This window comes from Pongo pygmaeus, chromosome 5, assembly GCF_028885625.2.
Source record: "Pongo pygmaeus isolate AG05252 chromosome 5, NHGRI_mPonPyg2-v2.0_pri, whole genome shotgun sequence".
Classification (NCBI taxonomy): Eukaryota; Metazoa; Chordata; class Mammalia; order Primates; family Hominidae; genus Pongo; species Pongo pygmaeus.
In genome coordinates this window covers 149,288,907-149,305,801 of record NC_072378.2, presented here as the reverse complement: position 1 = coordinate 149,305,801, position 16,895 = coordinate 149,288,907, and the positions used below count along the sequence as shown (strand labels likewise).

General features: G+C 43.5%; 1 protein-coding gene across 1 annotated transcript in view; it reads right to left on the bottom strand.

Annotated features, from left to right (window-relative positions):
* Positions 1 to 16,895, bottom strand: part of UST (uronyl 2-sulfotransferase) — a 326,326-nt gene that overhangs the window by 193,250 nt on the left and 116,181 nt on the right. The gene's annotated exons all lie outside the window — the stretch shown is intronic.

Genomic DNA, 16,895 nt, shown 5'->3' with positions numbered 1-16,895 from the left:
TCAGCTGTTACAAACATTCTACACACATGGTTATGTATGCACACAAACATACGTAACACACACAGTAACACGCACCATTACTCCTCACCCATTATCTGCTGAGTTTAGCTTAGACCATCGGTAGTCCAATGTTACTGTACATCAGAATTACCCGCAGGGCTTGTTAAAACAAGACTGCCCAGCCCCAGTCTGAAAACCTGCATTTCTAACCAGTTCCCAAGAGATGCTGATGCTGCCGATCCTGAACCCCACACTCTCTTTCTCCATTTTGTCTTAAAATTGTCCGTTTCTCTTCTCTCCTCAGGCTAGCTTGCTTCCGGAGCTTGATTTGTCTTCACTAATAGCCATTTACTGGCATGTGTGTATTCAGAGTGCACGGCTGTTGTTTCCTGATGAATAAAAGACTCAGAGGGATTTGGAAGGGAATTAAAGTTTACTGACTTCCTTTCAGTAGCAGCTACTCTGCTAAGTGCTTTACAGGTATTTATCTATTTAATGCAAATACCAGACATGGATTAGAAGTGTCCCCTTTTAACAGAGAAGAGAACAGAGGCCTGGAGAAACTCGGTAACCTGCGCACAGTCACACAGCTGGTAAACTGCAGAGAGGAGAGAAGACTGGTTTTTCCAGAGCATGTTCAGGCATCTACCCATCTGAAAAGCCTACCTAGAGTCCTTCCTGCCATCTCAGGCTTCTGTGTGGGGCAGGCACTGTAAACATTACCATCTGGAGACGTTTGATCACCTGGGGAGCCAATGATGCAATCAGTATAATTGAAGGTGCCTATCCAAGAGAGGTAACTCTTTTGAGTCTAGGGAAAATCATCTCACCAGAAAAGTAAAAATGACCAAACAAGCTAATGGAATGAAATGTAGAAAATCATGGAACAGAACCGTAAGAATACCTCTAGAGAACAGTAGATGATTGGGGAATAAGATCAGTGTCTTAGTTTGAGTGGATGAAAGGTGCTTTTGACAGCAGAGAGCAAAAATGACTTAAGAAACTGGACTAAGAAGGGGGAAGCAGGGCTTAAGCCAGGGACAGTTGAACTGGAGAAATGTATCCAAACATAATAAATAAGCGGGTTCTGGCTTATAGGTTTTTCCACACTGAGTCATCATCCTTCCCCTTTTCTTTGTCATCTTCTGATTTATAGCCCACTTGGTGTTCACAATGGCCATTTGTATATAGTAAAGGAACATCGGGGTCCAGTTTTAGTGTATAAGACCCTTAAACACAAACACCCAGCATGCCCATGATTGGTCTATTTTAGGACCCTTTTAAATGTGAACATGATGAACAATTTGTTAGACCTTAATTAATGTACTTCTGAACTCCACTGGGAGCATGCATGAATAGGATGTAAGATCTATGTCGGATTTAGTAAAGAGGTTATATGTGTCAAAGAATTCAGAAAAATAGCTGCCTGTGCCTGGAGAACTATTTAGAAATATTCTAGCACCGTGCAGCTGGTGCGGCTGCCTGGAGCTCCCATCTGCTCAGCATGGGAATATGCCTTCCCCAGGGGAAGCGTGAGAAATCCCAGCACACACCAGCATGTTCTCCAGGAATCAATCTCAAGGATCGAAGACAGCCTCAACAACTAAATATTTCTAAAATACTAAATTTTCCATAAGAACTGAAGTTCCTAAAAACTCCTAAAAAAGAACGATTTAAATGCCTGATTGCTACCTCAAACTCCAGGCTCGGGTACCTCCTAACTCCTTGGCACCTCGGCTTGGATGTCTAAAGGCATCTCACACTTTCCCTGTCCAAAACAGAACCCTATTTGCTCCAATTCCATCCCGCAAATTTCTGCCTCCACTGTCTTCCTTATTGGGTTATACAATATATCCCTTCCTCCAAATGTGTCCCATTTTTCAGGCCAAAGCCCAAGAGTCATTCTTGATCCATCTTTTTCCCCTATGCTATAGGTACCAACCCAAAGACAAGTCCTATTGGCTTGGCTTTCAAAATATAACTCAAATCTGACCACTTCTCATCAGTCCCTCTGGGCCATATGAGAGATGCCTTGTGTCTCTATCACTAATTTCCTCTCCTACTCATATAGCAACCAGAGAGATCTTTCAACCTTATCTACTAGATCATGGTAGCCCTCTGCTTAAACTCAATTTCTCTACGCACAAGAGTCAGCTCCTTACCATGGTCTGTGAGGCCCTGCATCACCCAGGCCCCACCTCCCCCTCCATGCACCACTAGCCATCACAGCCTTCTCTGTGGTTCAGAGCACTCCAGCCTCTTGTCAATGAGGGGCCTTTTGAATTGGCTCTATCCTCTTCCAGAAAAGCTCTTCCCCACCCTCTTCATTCAGTCTCTATTCAAATGGAACTTCTTTATAGACGCCCACTCTGAATACCCTGTCTAAAATAGCACACTCATCTACTTGTTTACTGTCTATCTCTTTCAGCTAGTGTACAAGCTTTATGAGAACAAGGACTTGTGTGACCTGTTCATTGCTTCAGTTCCTAGAACAGAGCCGAGAAAAGAGTAGGTACTCAGTATTCACTTAATGAACAAAATACCACATTAACTAACTCTTTACACCAAAATCTTAGCAATGGCTTGTAAGAAGGAACTATTACTAGTACATTAGCCCAGTTTGCTCCTTAGCCAAAGGGTCTGCAATTTTTTTTTTTTTTTTTTTGAGACAGTGTCTTACTTTGTTGCCCAGGCTGGAGTGCAGTGGTGCGATCTCGGCTCACTGCAACCTCCGTCTCCCGGGTTCAAGCGATTCTCCTGCCTCAGCCTCCCAAGTAGCTGGGATTACAGGCATGCACCACCACACCTGGCTAATTTTTTGTATTTTTAGTAGAGACAGGGTTTCTCCATGTTGGCCAGGCTGGTCTTGAACTCCTGACCTCAAGTGATCTGCTCACCTCGGGCTCCCAAAGTGCTGGGATTACTGGCGTGAGCCACTGCGCCTGGCCCAGTGTTTTTAATAAGTGAACAGAGGCACTAATCATGGAGTTTGGGGGGAAAGACCTATCTTAGAGGACACACATTGTGCAGAAGCTGTCTCATAATTTATCCCCTTACAACTCAATGCCATGACTTAGCTATCTGTATGATACTGGGTCATTTTCTTAATTTCTCTGTACCTATCTCTTTTTGTGTAAATGAAGAGAATGATGTATCCAGGTCATAGACATGGTGTGGGATTAAGTGGAATAATGCATACAGAGCACCCAAGTCAGGATCAAGCACCAATTAAGCCCTTGATAAAAGTTAAATATTGTGACTGTTGTTACTGTCATTGTCTATTCAACCTCAGTGGAAACAGGAAGTCCAGTCTGTTAAGCTTCTACATGGATGTATAGAATACTCAACGTTTCCATAAGAACTGAAGTTCCTAAAAACTCCTAAAAAGAACAATTTAAATGCCTGATTGCTTCCTCAAACTCCAAGCTTGGATACCTACTAACTCCTTAGCACCTCAACTTGGATGTCTAACGGCATCTCACACTTCCTTCTAGACAATCCTTCTCACTACCTTCCACCTGGTATTGATCTAAGTCCTATGGCATACCTTTGACTCAACAGTTAAATCCTTTGTTAGTTCTAAAAGTGAGAAATACTGAAAATAAGAGAACAGTGTATCACAGCAAAATGGTCAATTCTATCTCTTTTCTATTCAATGACTTTTTCTTTTAAGGACACTGGCTTTGTAGCTGTCTTAACAGTTACATCCACACTAAATTATTTCTCTGGTAGAGTTAAGCATTACCTCAAAATTGAGATGCGCGGATGCGCATGACAAAAGTTCCTAAGCATGGTAAGAAGAGATGTGAGCAATGTGGGCCGCGCTAGTTCTCTACCTCCTCATTAGGCATTCTCGCATCTACATATTCAGTCAGTATTTACAGAGCACCTCCTATTCTGTAGAAGGACCTAGAAACCAAATAAGAAATGAAAATCCTATTTTTTGCCACTGGATTGTATAACAACCTTTATTGAGTGTTTACTACTTGGCAGGCACTTTGTAAAGACCATTTTATCTAATCCTCACAAGCGCCTCTCAAAGCAATATTAGTTAAGCATCTTACCCACATCTCCAGTAAACAAACAGCGGAATGCAAACCCATACGGGCTGACTACTGTTGATACCTCCTGCTCCATAAAATGCAAAAATATTCTAATATAATTCCTCATTTTCTTATCTTTCCCCTTCCTTCTTTCTTTCCTTTCCCTCCTTCTACCTTCCTCCTCCCCCATTCCTTCACTGTAGAAGACTTTCATAATCAGATGTCACATCACAGAAATGAGACAACTCTTTTTTTTTCTGAGATGGAGTTTTGCTCTTGTTGCCCAGGCTGGAGTGCAATGGCACAATCTCGGCTCACTGCAGCCTCCGCCTTCCAGGTTCAAGCAATTCTCCTGCCTCAGCCTCCCGAGTAGCTGGGATTACAGGCACCCACCACCATGCCCAGCTAATTTTTGTATTTTTAGTAGTGACGGGTTTCACCATGTTGGCCAGGCCGGTCTCAAACTCCTGACCTCAGGTGATCCACCCGCCTTGGACTCCCAAAGTGCTAGGATTGCAGGTGTGAGCCACTGCGCCCAACCAGGAATGAGACAACTCTCTTTAATGCTTCTTTCCATGCACAGAAGGGAACGGGGGTCCTCAGTGTTGGCACCTGGACCATGGGCCCTGTTATCTCAGTTATCTCACCAGCAGATCAGGGTGCTTCCATGGTTTCTTAGAACTCAGAGGCTATAAATGCTTTGCCCTTATAAGAGAGGTATAGAAAGGGGAAAAGAAAAGTTGCATAGACACAAGGTATTTCTTTAGCAGGAGACAGTGAGTTTCTCTTCTTCTAGGGTATAACTATTTTATTATTTGATATTTAGGTAGAGTTTTTCATCCTAGGATTTTATGCTTTCATCAGAGTGCAAAGTCAACAAAACTGTCAGAATTTTAAAAAATCAAGTTGGTAACTTGCTCCCTGTGGAGATCAAAGGATGAGTGCTATTATCAAAACGAGCTTTCCTGGAGAGGCTCCCAGGCATCAAAGGAGCTTCTGGCTACTCTGCCTTGTCAAGGAGTCGATGGGTGTTAAGTTGTGGGGATGGAAGGACAGCCCCAAACTCTCCAGGCCTTTGAGCATGGAGCTCAAGATCTAAATTCGGGGAAGGGAAGAAAAGACGGAAGTGGGCTCGCAAGGGTCTGGACCAGGACATAGGACAAGCACGCTCCTGACACCCTCCTCCACATGTCCTGTGTACACCCACCCAGGACACCCCAGGCTCAGATCCAGACGGCAGCACTCTGCCAGGCAGGACATTCTTATTTTCAGAGGCCTCTACGGGTAAATCAGTTCATTTCTTTCTGGAAAGTAACCTATACCTTCAGAGTTTTGATTCCAGCCTTGTTTTCATGGCTCAGGTCCCTCCGTTGGAGATCACGAATTACAGTGTCTTGTCAAGCGGGAAAAACTTCACACATTCCCTTTCCTATCATCAGCCAAACTTTCTGAGTTTGTCACCTAACTGCCAAGAAATCACTAGTGAGGGCTGGCCATAGAGCTTAACCTCTTAGAGAAACTTAAGCTTAACCAGGCCCCTCAGGTAAGTGGAGGAGACAAAGGGTGGCTTTGAGGCCCTAGTCCATCCCTGGGAACTCCATGCTGCTGTTCTATACCTTGGAGATGGTGGTGGTTACATACTCTATACATTGATAGAAGAATACACCAAAACCAACAACACTACATTAATGGTTTAATTTTTTTTTTTTTTTTGGAGATGGAGTCTGGCTCTGTCACCCAGGCTGGAGTGCAGTGGTGCAATCTCCGCTCACTGCAAGCTCCATCTCCCGGGTTTACACCATTCTCCTGCCTCAGCCTCCTGAGTAGCTGGGACTACAGGCACCCGCCACCACGCCCAGCTGACTTTTTGTATTTTTAGTAGAGATGGGATTTCAGTATGTCAGCCAGGATGGTCCCGATCTCCTGACCTCGTGATCCACCCACCTTGGCCTCCCAAAGTGCTAGGATTATAAGTGTGAGCCACCACGCCTGGCCTCATATGTTTTTTAAATGACCTGACTAGAAGGCAAGTGATCTCAGACTTTGCAACCAGCTAAATTACAACACAATCTAAATTTCACCTTACCCATCTAGCCCTTCATGATGGAGCCCTCCCAGGGAGGTTGTAAATGTAACATGAGGGATCACATGGAAAGGTACAAAGGCGTTAAATCCAAGTACACAGGAGTTAGTTGGAGCACTTGGAGGACTTTGTATGTACTACCTGAGTCTGCATGGCAGTATGTTATCAAGGTCTCTCTACTTTGGCAGTTTTATAAACTATTTTTAGCAAAGATGCATTTCAAGAAACTCATGTGAAGTCTGATTCTAGGAATTAGGAGGCCAGGATTTGTAACTCAGAATCTGAAGATCACTGTTTACTGTATTACACCTGGGTCTCAGCTGGCAGAACCAAGGCATGTTTGCCATCCAAGACCACTTAAATCTTCTATGACAAGACAACGGATATGAAAAGTCAGAGATCTGGCTGGGCGCAGTGGCTCATGCCTATAATCCCAGCACTTTGAGAGGCTGAGGTGGGTGGATCACCTGAGGTCAGGAGTTTGACACCAGCCTGGCCAACATGGCGAAACCCCATCTCCACTAAAAATACAAAAATTAGCTGAGCCTGGTGGTGGGTGCCTGTAATCCCAGCTACTCAGGTGGCTGAGATGGGAGAATTACTTGAATCCGGGAGGCGGAGGTCGCAGTGAGCTGAGATCATGCCACTGCACACCCTGGGCGACAGAGCAAGACCTTGTCAAAAAAAAAAAAGAAAAGAAAAAGAAAAAGAAAAAAGAAAAGTCAGATATCTTGCACCTAGACAAACAGGTTAAACTTCACCTTTGTAGTAGAGAATGCCCCATGAAACGTGATTTCACTCTGAATACACCGCTGTACCTCCTCAAGGTTTTCCAAGTACACATCAGTGAAAATGAAATAAGCTGATAGGTTATTGTAAGGAATGCATGAGAATAATTTTGTTCTATGAAAAACGCTCAGAACAACGCCAGCACATGATAGGCACCTAGTAACTGTTCACTAGCAGTACTAGCTGCACTACTACAAGTAGCAATAGCAGTACTAGAGCCGCCTTCACTGCCTCGCCATCTTCTCACTCAAGGTTTAGCCCTCCCTGCACATTCTACTCGCCTGCTTTTAAGAAATGTTGCTGTCAGGGCCCAGCCTTAGCGATTCTGATTTTAATTATTCTGGGACAAGTCCATGGTATTTGGCATTTTTAAAGTTCCTCACATAATTCTACTGTCTAGCCAAGGTTGAGAGCCACTGAGCTGCAAAACACAAATTCATGTACTTCATAATCCAGGCTGAATCCCACTTTCCAGAAGTAAAACATAACAGATTTTACTGAGGCTCATCTTCATCTCAGGCCACTTCCATCATTTCCGGTGGGAGATTATACAAAACAAGCTTCTTGTCAAAAGAGGATGCTGATGGAGCGTGGATGATCACAGAACTCCCAGTGACAGGGGAGGGAGATCAAGCAGTTCTGGTCAGCACCTGCTCCAAGGGGGTGCAAGGAAATTGGAAAGGGCCAGGCCTAGCTCACAGGTTGCCTGGGAGTGGGCTGGCACAGGGCACCTCCGGGCATAGAGCTTATCCCCTAAACCATACGGGAGCCTAAACCTTTCTGGGGCCCTAAAGATCTTTTCAAGAATACTTTTCAGAACTTATAATTTCAGAACATATTGTTCCTGCAAACAATGTATTGTTCTGTTGAACCTCTTGTTTTATGGGTAAAAAGAGGAACTAAGAGCATCACCCTCTATCTGTCCAGAGTTTCTCTGGGCCCCACTTGACTTAAACCACCAGGGTATATTCTGTCAGTCCTGGAGACACTCATACATGATCCCCACACTCATACATAATCCCCACACTCATACATAATCCCCACATTCATACACAATCCCCATACTCATACACGATCCCCACACTCATACATGACCCCACACTCATACCTGACACCCCCACTCATACACGATCCCCCACACTCATACACGATCCCCACACTCATATACAACCCCCTACAAAATCCCCACACTCATACACGATCCCCCACACTCATACACGACCCCCCGCGCTCGTACACGACCCCCCCACTCATACACAATCCCCACATTCATACACGATCCCTGCACTCATACATGACCCCCCACTCACACCTGATCCCCCCAATCATACCTGACTCCCCCACTCATACATGATCCCCTACACTCATACATGATCCCGCACACACTTCACGGGCCCACAGAATCCAAAAGTAAGAGGGCTCTGGAAAATCTGAAGCAAAGACACCCTCCAGTCTCATCCCTGAAAGGCACTCCCTCTTTCCAGGCTGTACGACTGGGATGGAGAGGAGATAAGGAAACGTGGTCAGCACAGAGGAGCCCAATGCCATGCCCATGTGACTCCAATAGAGAACAACAACAACAACAACAACAACAGCAAAACGGATAAAGAAGAAATTGGTAGAATTGCTGACAAGAGGAAGGACTATGAAATGAATGATCAGGGCGCCGTGTATTTTAAATAGCCACAATCACGCTTATGTAAGAGGGATGGTGAAAAGGAGCCACAGGGGAATCACTTAATGGATTCATATAGAACTGACTAGTGACAAAGAACATGGTCCAGGGGTTGTAGAGTCAATCCTGCAGGCTCCAGAATCAAATGACCTGGGTTCAAATCTCAGACCTGCCTTCTACTAGCCGAGTAACTTTGGAAATATCACTTAATTTTCTTGATGTTTAATGGCCCCATTTACAACTTGACGACAGTAAGTCACAGAGTTAAGATAATTAAATATATTGATATAGTTTGGATGTCCCCTCCAAGTCTCATGTTGAGATATAATCCTCGGTGTTGGAGGTGGGGCCTGGCGGGAGGCGTTTGCGTCACGGGGGTGGAACCCTCCGCTGTCCTTGTGGTAGTGAGTTCTTGTGGGATCTGATTGTTTAAAAGTGTGTGGCACCTCCCCCACTCTCTCTCTTGCTCCCACTCCTGTCTAGTCCTGTGAGACCCCTGCTCTCCCTTCGCCTTCTGCCATGCATATGTAAGTTTCCTGAGGCCTCCTCAGAAGCAGATGCCAGCACCATACTTTCTGTACAGCTTGCAGAACCACGAACCAATTAAACCTCCTTTCTTTATAAATTACCTAGTCTCCAGTATTTCTTTATAGCAATGCAAGAACAGCTATAATGCAAGAACACATATATTTAATGTAAATTTAAATTTAAAATCAAATGTAAGTTAGATGTATTAAATGTGTACAGCCCTTATCACACTGCCTGTCCAGGATATAGTAAATGCTCAATAAATGGTCGCCACTTCCTCATCTTATATTACCAAATTTTATCAGTCATATTTAGTTTTCTTGTTTGTTTGTTTTTTTGAGGTGGAGTCTCGCTCTGTCGCCGAAGGGGGAGTGCAGTGGTGCAATCTTGGCTGACTGCAAACTCCGCCTCCCAGGTTCAAGTGATTCTCCTGCCTCGGCCTCCTGAGTATCTGGGACTATAGATGCGTGCCACCATGTCCAGCTAATTTTTGCATTTTCAGTAGAGATGGGGTTTCACTATGTTGGCCAGGCTGGTCTTGAACTCCCTGACCTCAGGTGATCCACCTGCTTCAGTCTCCCAAAATGCTGGGATTATAGGCGTGAGCCACCGCACCCAGCCAGTTATATTTAGTTTTATAATTCTATTTATTATTCACAAAATCAAAAGGAATCCTGAGGTCAGGGAATAGTTTATTGTATAAAGGACGAATATTAATATAAAATAATTATTTGATATTTTCCACTACTTTCCAATACTGTCTTGACGTACCTTCTAAAATACACAAAAAAAATTTTCCAATTATCTGAACTACGTTTAACAATGTGCAAATGAACTTCCAGAACCTCAGAGGCTATAATTTATTCTTGACTCTGAAGCCTTGCATTAGCAGATCTATTTTAGTCTGAATTGGTCTCTGAAGAATACAATGTTTTAATTCTAGATCACCTTATGGAAACTATAACATGAATTAGTGTCAATGTCAAAGAAGCTGCCGTGACACTGTGTCAGTTTTGATCAAACACAAGCAATTCCTTTCAGAATCTTTCTTCCACAGGTCCTTTTCAAATCATAATCATAAGCAATTTAAATCCTTTCCCTTTTATTCAGAAGCAGCCGTTTCCCACAGGATTCCGGTTACCTATGACACGATCATGTGGCGGCATGTCGCCCCGGGAGTCCGGGCCTTGATAAGACGCTGTTAACGAAGGAGTCACTGTTGAAGGCAATGCTGCAACCCCAGCTTTGTCCCTGCCAAAAAATTATGCTAATGCCACACTTTCCACCGTTAAACCATGGGTTGCATTTCTCTAAGAGGTAGCTGTCAGCACACACCAGCCATTGCTAACAATGAGGAATTTGTGTGCTGTGTAAATGTCTCCAGCAGCTCCATTGCTTATAATTAATGCAGCCCCAAAACACTATGATGAAAGAAAATTGCTGGCACAGCTTTATTTAAGCCCTAATAAAATTATTTTCCAATGAATTAAAACAAATGGCTTTATTAACAATCAATATTTAAATATTTTTACAAAAATATCTGCTTAAAAATATCTTGAAGGCTCACCCAATCGGTTAACAAAGGCAAACATATCCTGAAAAATACTTTATTGATCTTAAATGTGAAAAATGAGCATTCCAGACACTGAAAAATAATATCCTAATAAAATGCTATCAATTATGATTTAGAAAGTCATTTCATTTCTAATTAAACTTAAAAGCAAATTAATGCTCTTCCCTTACTATTTCAGGCTCAAAAACACTGCCTTGTTTTATAACCCATCTTTTTTTTCCATTAAATCTGAATATACATTTTAGGACGTCAAGGGTAAATTTGTAGAAGGAAATTACTTTCGGAATCAAATGATCAGTGCACTGCTGCTATAATAACAACCAAAATATAAATATGTATAATTTCCAAATTAGCTCAGGAATTCATCATAATGTTATATAACCTCATGCAGGTAGAAATGGAGTATCGAAGAGAGATGGAATCACTTAAGGTTTCTGTTTCATTCCATTTGAAGTAATTGCTACAGTCAACTGATCTCACCTGTAGAACGCTAACGCACCTGCTGACGCAGCAGCTCCAGCTCTGCACATGGCAAGCCTCTAACCAGCAGCCGGGTAGGTCCTCTTCTATCAGGACCTAGATGTCATGTGGCTGCCACAACGATTGACACTTTCCATCATGTGCTTATTGCACAAAGCACCCCTGATAAGTACAGAGCAGGTAAGGTGAAGATGACTAAGAATCTACCCTGGGAGAAAGAAAACAAGACAAGGCTGAAAACACCAGCATCCTCATTGTCATCGTCAGTGGTCAGCATTGATGCTGTTCTCAGCACTGTGCAAAGCACTCTCCGGACCTCATTCTACAGCAACCTAGGAGGCAAGAACCCCAGTTTACAATAGAAGCTGCTCAGGAAGGTGAGGTGACCTGCACCATGTCAAGCAGCTAATCAGCAGGAGCTCCTGGGTTTGACACCAGTAGCCTGACTCTGAAGCCCTGTTCCACACCCACACACTCCCTGCCTTGCTTAGATTCCCATCTGGGAGCCACAGCAGGCTTGTGAGATCTTCATCCCTTTGAGGCTGATCTGTCTAGATCAGGGGTGGCCTAAGCAGAGTGGGGTCTCAGCTCTGGGAGCAACATCCAGCACCCCCCAGCTAGATGTGTACTTCAGGCAGAGTGTCCCTCGCCCATCGAGGACAAAGGGCTGCTGAAGAGCCTCATCACCTGGGAACCCAAGGAGCCAGCACAGTACTCAGCGGCGTGATAACAGGGGGTGGAGAGGGACAAGTGAGACGGGGGCCCCCATCTCAGCAGCCGCTCAGAGCCTCTGGCCACCTCCTGTCTTCTTCTAGCTGATGTGTCCTTTTCCTGGTCCCGGTTAGCTACAAGATGGCTACTCTGCAAGGGTGTGTCCATTCTGCAGAGTCACCATTACTTTGAAATATTTGATATAAAAAGTGATCTTGGATTAGAAATCCATTCACATTATTGCAAGAAATTTCAGCATTACATTTGTCAGCAACAGAAAAGGAAACTCTGCTTGATTCTTTAAACATAATTTCAGTTGATGGGAATTTTTGAAGGGTGGTTGGGATAAGCTGAACAATGATTCCCCCAAAGTTGTCCTCGTCCTCATCTCCAAAACCTGTGAGTCTGTTACTTTACATGGCAAAAGAGACCACGAGTCAAAGAATGCAGGCAGCTTCCAGGATGCTGGAAGATCCTAGATTACTTGGGACGAACCAATGTAATCACAGTGTCTTTGTCAGAGCCAGGCAAGACAGTCAGAGTGGGAGAAGGAGATGTGACGCTGGAGTGATGTGTTTTGCAGATGGAGGAAGGGGCCACGAGTCAGGGAATGCAGACAGCTTCTAGGAGCTGGAAAAGGCAAGAAAACAAATTCTTGCCTAGAGCCTCCAGAAGGAACACAGCCCTACTGACATCTTAATTTGAGCCCATTAAAACCCAGTTCAGACGAACTGTAAGATAATTATTTTGTGTTATTTTAAGCCACTACATTTATAGTAATTTGTTACAGCAGCAATAGGAAGTTGATAGTTGTGAAAATGATTTTTTATTTTTTGTCACTTCTTTCTATGAGCAACATTTCTTGTAAGTGGTGACTCTCTCAAGAATTTGAAGAAACATTTATCCAAAAGGCTCATCTGAGAACTGAATGAAGCATTTCAAGTTGGAAATCCGAAGAGAGGTCATCACTCTCAATTATAAACGGATACGTTTTTTATTTGGAGGTTTCCCACAACTTCAAAATTTAATATCTTCCCTAATATTTTGTATTTTGTTTTACTAATAATTACATAATAAAATGTGGTGAAAGTTTTCATCAAGCCTCATATAGACACCATCATCTCACCAGTTTACTTCAGTGTACCATCAAAATATTATCATTTTTTAAGTATTCCATGATTTGAAAAGTTTTGATGTATTGCTTTACTTAACAAATATATAGATCAACAAATAAGAGTGTTGTCTTTGAAAGGGGGCTTTAATCCAACCAAACTGCCATTGTGCTAAGCCTGATTTTCTCTCAAGCTTTGTTACGAGAGTCAGTAAATTTCACCTGCCCCACAAGTGTGCACATGCACGTGCATGCACACACACACCCACACACACAATTTCAGAACAGAAAAATAACCATAGATATAGTACACCACACCCCTCAATTCACAGAGGAAATAATCAAAGCAATGAGAGGTTAAGTAATTCAGCTAAGACACATGGCTGGTTAGTAGTGAAGGTTAAGAACAGCCCCAGGTGCTTGCTCACTCCGCAGCATGACAACCTTACTACCTGCCATTTTTGACCCTAAGTGGTCACAATTTTCAAGCTTGCTTACCTAGCTTACTCTCCAAACTTGAACTGGAGTGAGTAGGTTTCTCTTATGTAATGAAATTCTTTCTCTAAGGACACACATGTATCCTCACTGAGAGAACTTTTCTTAAAAGCTTCAATCCTTGAAGTCAATTCCTAAAAGCAATACTCCAAGTGTCCTGCATGTGGCCACAGGGAGTTTACAGCCTACCAAGGTTACTACACTAATGTAGAAGTTCATGCTTTAGCATGTTTGTTGAAAAGAAGTAATACTTGTGAATATCAATTTCAGTAAATAACTCAAACTCATAGGAGACCAGGCCTGTGCAGCAATGTGAGTGAAATGCTAGCTGTCTGGGAAAAGTATAAAGGGAGTGTGACAGGTGACGGGTAGAAATCAGAGGCAGGACAGTCACTACTGCACCCATCTAAGATTTACTGAAAATCTCTATGCTGGGCATTGTGCTGGATGCTGGGGATACAGTCTTAGTTTGGACTGCTGTAATAAATTGCCACAGACTAGGTGGCCTAAATAGCAAACATTTATTTCTCACAGTTCTGGAGGCAGGAAGTCTAAGTTCAGGGTGCTGGCATGCTCAAGTTCCAGTGACAGCCCTCATCCTGCCTGTGTCCTCACGTGACAGAAAGAGAGGGGGACAGAGAGAGAGAGAGAGAGAGAGAGAATGCTCTGCTGTCTCCTTCGTCCTTATAAGGCCCCCAATCCCATCATGGCAGCCCTACCCTCAAACCTAATCACCTCCCAAAGGCCCCACCTCCAAATATCATCACACTGGGGGTTAGGGCTTCAATATATAGATTTTAGAGGGACACAGCCATTGAGTCCATAGCACTGTCCCTCAGAAGTCTGCAGAAAAAGAGGTGACAGACATTAAACAAAGGATGATAAAATAAGTATTGATTTATGAGTGTGAGGAGTCTTTCAAAGAGTAAATACAGAGCGATGTATGTGAGAAGGGAGAGCAGAGGCCCTGAACTCCAGGAAGAGCAGGAGAGAGGGTGAGAGCATCCCAGGAGATGGTTGGGCAGCCTGTGCTGGGCCCCAAGTCAGGAGGGAACAGGCCACTGTGAGTAACCAAGAGAAGACCGGAGTAAATGCATCCTGTGGTGGAGTCAGGCACAGCTCCATGTAAAGGGAGTCTCCCCAGCTGTATCTGGAAGAAAAGAGGGACGCTGACAGCAAGAGAAGGGCAGGCGCACCTGGCCAAGGCACCATGCACCTGTAGCAGGGTGTGGCACTGGGAAGAGGGCAGGGCATCTGCATACCCAGGGGACTGCTGGATGGTGAGTCTAAGTTAAAGATGTGTTTACAACTTGAAACCAAGATCAGAAGAGGTAGTCTCATTCAAGAGGCAAATGGAAGTCCTCGCAAAGATGCCAAAGGGATTGGGGCACATCTGAAATGAGCATACACGTGTGCAGAACTTTAATGTTGTCACACATCATCTCAGCAGCCCCTCCCATCAACCCCAGGGGTCAGGAGGGCACTGAGACTCTCACCCTTCACAGGAAAGGAAGCTGAGCCCAGGTCACACGGCTGGGTGGTGTCAGAGCTGGGCTCGGACTGGGTTCAAGTCTCAGTCCAGGGCGGTATACACAGCAAGGCAATGGGTAGACTGGTTTCCTGCTGCCAGTGTGTGTGTGTGTGTGTGTGTGTGTGTGTGTGAGAGAGAGAGAGAGAGAGAGAGAAATACTACCACTGTGAAACTGGAGGAAAGCTAAACCCAGAATCCAATAGAAGTAGTCTGTGAGGACTAAGTAGGCCTTGGTGACTTTCTATGAATGAAATAATTCTTGCTGGGTTATGGGTCACGTGCATGAAGGTTGGTGTCAATGCACACGTAATTTTAAATGGGTAAAATAAAATTGTGCTTTCAGCTCTGCCTCCTGTTTGATGGGTTTCTGGCCCACGGCCTGGTGTGACTGGTCATGACTGTGTCTTCCACATTCTAAATGCATCAATCCTATGTTTGACAGAGAAATGACTCATCACTTGCCAATTCTTCTCATGCTTTAGGGAAACGGGTAAGAAGGAACATTCTACCGGATGTTTCAAATAAACTGCATTAAAATGATATGCATATGAACAAGAGACTTGAAGAGTTGCTCATAAATGCTGATGCTGATTTAGGAAGCGTGTGGATGAAATGGGTTTGATGCCAGCGTCGGTCTTATACAGATGTTGTGGGACAGATAGAACCATCCCATCTGGGATTATGCTTTCCTATAAACTTTGAAGTAACACAAGGAAAGGATCATAGTTTCTTCTTTATTAGGCCTTCAAATGTAAAAGAAGGTTTTGAATAGAGCAGCAGAAATTATTGAAGTCATTTGGAAAGGTAATCCTCACAAAATTAACTAGCAACCTAATACATGAGCCTGATGGTGTCTATTAAAAGGGAGTAAGCTTTAATAAATTCATCACTCTCCTTTTCCTATCATCTCTCTAGTTCTATTTCACGTCAGCTTTAATAGGATTTATGTGAAATTTTGTGGTTCACAGAACTATAATTTTGGAAGATAAACGAGGATTCCCAGACCTCCATATGTTACTCTGTATGCACAGATAAACACAACACCAAAAAACAAAACTACACCAAAGCCAAACAAATAGGTGCCTTAACATCAGAAATTCCTTTCCAAAGATGAGTTGAAGGCACAAGGGAAAGAATGCAGGGGAAAGAATGTGAGTGTGGCAGCCAACAGCCCAAGGTAGTGATCTACTTATTGGATGTAACCTTGGCAAGGTCTTGCAGTTTCTGAGTTTTAGTTTCCCTATAGGTAAAGCAGGAAGAATAAAACTTACCTCATAAGGCTGGGGTGGTGTGAAAAGGGGAGTGGTTAAAATCATCATTTATAAACTACCTGGCATACAAACATAAAGTGTAACTCTTACGATTATATTTAAAATAGAGCCAATTTAAGAACATGGTGCATTAAGTAAAACATCTTCCAAGTAGTCACATACATAAACATCAGTCTGGCACTGATAGATGTAGCCCTTGTTACGCTCTTAGAATGGCCTGTCACAGTCTTCCTGCACATTTTTCAGGATTTATGATGGGGGGGTTATACCTGGGCATAAATTAATGTAATTTTTAAAACCCTGGCAGGGTTTGGGTATTCCTACACTTGTAGTATGATTCTGAAAGATAAAGTGTACTGTGGCGCATAAATACTCTTTAGTACTTAGTAGATCGGTTTCTTTTCTAAAGAAGTCTTAGTCCTACCTTTCAACAAAATGAGTTGGGAAATCCTTTCTAAAAGCCTGGCTGTTTTGAATTGCTCATAAATCTAGAAATATTCACGGTCTTTTCAAAGACGAAGTGAGTCACTCACTTTTGAATCACTGAGTTTGAGGGTTGATGCAGATTACAGGGCTTGAAAGCAAAGGCCAGCACTAGCTCTGTT